At 38.7% G+C, this 4,652-nt stretch overlaps 1 non-coding gene across 1 annotated transcript; it reads right to left on the reverse strand.

The window, feature by feature from the left end:
* Positions 1–2,331: 2,331 nt before the first annotated feature.
* Positions 2,332–2,471, reverse strand: LOC150047141 (U4 spliceosomal RNA). Its single transcript, XR_016539581.1, has one exon. It is a non-coding gene; the product is annotated as a U4 spliceosomal RNA (small nuclear RNA).
* Positions 2,472–4,652: the final 2,181 nt, after the last annotated feature.

Here is a 4,652-nt window from a genome sequence, read left to right on the forward strand (position 1 = left end):
CACTGATGAACACTAATTTAAGAAAGCAAATCTCAGCCAGGCACTGGTGAATTCATGCCTGTAATCCTTGCTATTCAGAAGACTAAGATCTGAGGGTAGTGGCTCAAAGCCAGCCTTTGGAAGACAAATCCAAGAGAATTTCTCTTAACTTCAACTAACCAGCAAAAAGCCAGAGATGTTGATCAAGCGGTACAGCGCCAACTTTTTTTTCATATATTTTTATTGTAATTAATAGAAGGGTTACATGATATTTGCCAGATAGAAGGTGCATTAATTCACATACATTGATACCCTTTCTCATGTCTTGGTCCCTATTTCCCTCCCCCCCACCCCCACCCCTCATCTTGTTTTCCCCCCTTCCCTATCTAATTTCAAATAACCAAATACAAATATATCCAATATATCAGATAACAAAGTGAGATACTGTAACAATATGAAATAACCAAGGGACAGCAAAAGAGATGAGAGATAACATAGTACAGCCATACCACCCTGAATGCGACTGATCTCCTCTACAGCGCCAACTTTGTGTGAAAAAGCTAAAGAATAATACACAGGTGCTAAATGCGCTGAAGACACACACACGCACACACACACACACACACACACACACACACGCACACACACACACCAAAGCAAGTATCTATTCTGAGATAATTTTAGACATATAGACGCTTTTTAAGAATAACACAGATAGGTTGGGATGTAGCTCAGTGGCAAAGCACTTGCCTAGCAAGTGCAACATCCTGGGTTCGATCCCCAGTACCAAAAAAGAAAAGACAAAAAAAAAAAAAAAGAATAAGACGGAGTTTCCATATACTCTCTAGGGTAAGATACAAAGTTCATTTGTCAATGCACCATGTTAATGGTGGTGCAATGCTACTGCCCAATCTACAGAGGGCATGGAGATTTCCCCAGGTTCTCTTCCTCCGCTTCCAGCCCCCCATTCATGTCTTTTTTCTGGCTTAGGGTTCAATTCAACCTCCTAACCTGCCTTTCCTGCCCATCATTTCTTCAGGTTTTGGCAGTCACCTGTTCTTTAGCCTTTATGATGTGGAATAATTTGAGGAGTGCTGGCTGGTTGTCTAGTCCTCAGTTTGAAACTGTATCATCATGACAAATTCAAGTTATACGGCGTTAGCAGTAATGAGTTCTACAGGGATGATAATATCTTCTGGTCAGCGAGCACAAGATGACTGATGTCTTATCATGACTGAAACTAACTGTGGTCACATGGGAAACATGGAAACTGCAGCCTTGCTTGGGTATAAACGTACAATTTCTTCTCATTTGGCAAGATTATGCTAATATGCTATTTGCTCCTCAGACCATTGTTATCTGGGGAAACCAGCGTCACTCTGGTGCCCAATGATGATTCTCGATTTTTGCTTCTTCGTATTCATTGCAATTTTTTTGGTAAGGAATGGTTTGTACTTCCTATCTTACCCTTTTACTCATTCAATCATTTACTTATCTGCACTGGTGCAAGGATATTTATTTTATAAGATCCTATCATCATTTATTGCCTATCAAAACTTGCTTCTTTAAACTGAGAGATACACACTTATTTCTGGATGTAGTATGATATTTTTAAGTATATATGCATTATGAAATAATGAACTTGACCTAATTAGCATAAATATCATCTCACATACTTATAATTTTGTGTGTTTGTATATGCTAGGAGAATTGGAATCTACTTTTTCAGTGGCCGTGTGCGCGTATGTGTGTGTGTGTGTGTGTGTGTGTGTGTGTGTGTGGTCCCTTAGCTCTTTTACTCATGGCTAACACTTTTCCACTTGAGCCACAGCTCCAGTTTTGGCTTTTGGGTGGTTAATTGGAGATAAGAGTCTCACAGACTTTTCTGCCACTTCTGGCTTCAAACTGTGATCTTCAGATTTCAGGATTATGGGCATGAACCACTGGCACCAAGCCCTTCTAGAAATTCTGAAGCATGTAATGTATCGTTACTATCATCTAACTCCACAATCTGGCCCCACAATAAGCTTCAGGTTCACCTAGTATTCTTCTACCTCAGCTGTGCTCCAATGAACCACTTTTCTAAAGGCCATAGTTCCTTTTATTGAGGTGTGAGGTTGAAGTCCTAGAAGTGGTCCTTGATACTAAATTGTGACTGCTCAGATCCTTCTGTACGTATACTAAACCAAGTGTACACAAACACCTATATTTATTTTCTTATCTATAGTATGTATGTGTACGTTTTAAACGGAGGTGGAACTAAGGGATGTTAGTCTATACGTGTATGCTAAAACCATACACATAAATACATATATTTTCTTTTATTTGTCTATTGCATGCATATTTTTTCACTCTCTGTAGAGACTGTCAAACAATGTCAATGCTGACTATATTTCAAGTCGTCATGGCGGAGTACTGGGAAAAGTTTTCAACTAGCAATAATTGTGCCTTGGATAAACCCCATTGGCTATGATGCTGTGATTGATAATAATTATCCCTGACTTTAAACCAACATCATAGGAGCTAATCTAGCTGTCTTCACTTCCTCATTTGTAATTTCTTCCTCTGACCATAAGAAACCTGTTTCTCATTATCTACAATATTTTTACTTCTTCCCAGCTCTAGTAGACATATAAAGTAGTTTCAGAATTGCTGGCCCTCTCCTCCCCTCCAAATAAAGCAAACTTACCATCTGTGCCCAGTGTTTGTGTGAAATTCTCATAGTCCACAGGATCCAGGGAAGATGCTGTCTTGCAGTTATTCATGTCAGCTTCTCTCCCCCCAGTTCCCTTTAGTGTGGTTAGTATTCACTCCTGACAAAGCTTGATTCATTTTTCTCAGGCTCCATTCCTTCTTAGGTTTTCCCCACATTCTGAATCATTTTCAAATTTTGATATAAAGTGAGACTCACTCTTTGGAGTGTACATTCTGTGGGTTTTAACAAATGCACATACTTTTACATCTACTGATTCCAAAACAGTCTAATCACCCTCAAAATTCCCTCATGCTATGCCTTTGAATTAAGCCCATCTCCACTCCACCATGTCTGGCACTCACGGACCTATTTCCAGCTTCTATCGTTTTGTAATCATGCAATCCATGGCCTTTGAAGTCTAGCTTCATTCTCTGAGCAAAAAAAACACTCAAGATGCAAATATATTGTTTTTCATTCTCAAGTTAAAAGAAATACTGTGTTAATCCGATTTTCCCTACCTGAGCCATACTCCTTTGAAAGGCATTTATCACAGTTTGTTTTCTCCATTGGCTAGTTGAAGCATACTCTGGTTTTCTTCCTATCATGAATTTATTACCATAAAACAAATCCTTGCTGAATTCAAATTGTCACAAATTTTCTCCTTTATTTTTCCTAGCAAATCTGTTGTTTTTGTTTTACATTTAGCCCCACAATGATTCACTTTTAGTTAACCTTTGAATTTGACATGAGATAGAGGTCACAGTTGATCATCATTTTCATCATCATCACAGTTATTAATCTGTGATGGACATCTTAGTTTTCCAATATCATGAACTGAAAAGACCATCTTTCTCCATCTAATTGCCTTTGCATTCAAATATCAAAATATCAGTTAGCTTATGCTTGGTACTACAATATATAATTATACTCACAGATACTCTGGAGGCTGAGACAGGAGAATCACTCAATACTGAGGAGGCTGAGGTTTGATGTTCAATATTACTTGAGCCTGAATATCATAGCAAGACTCCATTTTTACAAAGAAAGAAAGAAAAGAAGAGCAAATAAAAATAAACCCAGGGGTTGGGAGTGTAGCCTAGTGGTAGAGTGCTTGGCTAGCATACACAAAGGCCTGGGTTCAATTTCTTGGTACCACATAAAGAGAAAAAGCTGGAAATGTGATACAGTGCTAGACTTGAGAAAGCTCAAGGACAGTGCATAGGCCCTGAGTTCAAGCCCCAGGACTGGCAAAAAAACAAACAAACAAAACAACCAAACAACAACAACATCAAAAATACTAGTCAATTTTATTTGGCAGGTTCCCAACTCTCTATTCCATTTCAATTAAGCAATATGTCTGTTCTTGGTTACTGTAGTTTTGCAATAATGTGAGTCCTCCACATTTGTTCAGCTCTTTACAAAAATTTTTGTTCCCCTAGTGTCTCTACTCAATTCAGTTTTGTCCTATAACAAGTCCACAGCTGTGAGGCTGCTGGTGAGACAATTCTACACTGTGACTCAAGGCTTTACCTTCTGAATTTTGACCTTTCTTCCTTAGCTTTGGAGATGGCAGTGTTATTACCACCGCTACATCTCCTGTTTCCCTTTTGCAGAAAAACAAAATGCTCCTTTATTTTTTTTTACATTGGGTGAAATGTAAAAAATTAACACCCCTTATCAATCTGTGGTGGAAAGAATGGAGACACATGACTAACTCACTTCACAGGAGCAGCTTTATAGGCAAGGAGGAATTGTGCCGCATGAAATAACTAACATCAGCAGTTTTCAGCCAGGTGTAAGTTTGTCTTCCTGGAGTGATTTTTGATTGTCATAGTGCAATCTGATGGCATTAGCACCAAGTATGTAAAAGCCATGGATCTTTGCACACATTCCACAATGCACAAGAAAGTCCCTCACAGAAAACAGCTGTCTGAAGTCAGTGTAAATAAGTGCCAAAGTTGGGAAAACACCAACTCAA

This window comes from Megascapheus bottae, chromosome 24 (assembly GCF_031878675.1).
Source record: "Megascapheus bottae isolate mThoBot1 chromosome 24, mThoBot2.hap1, whole genome shotgun sequence".
NCBI lineage: Eukaryota > Metazoa > Chordata > Mammalia > Rodentia > Geomyidae > Megascapheus > Megascapheus bottae.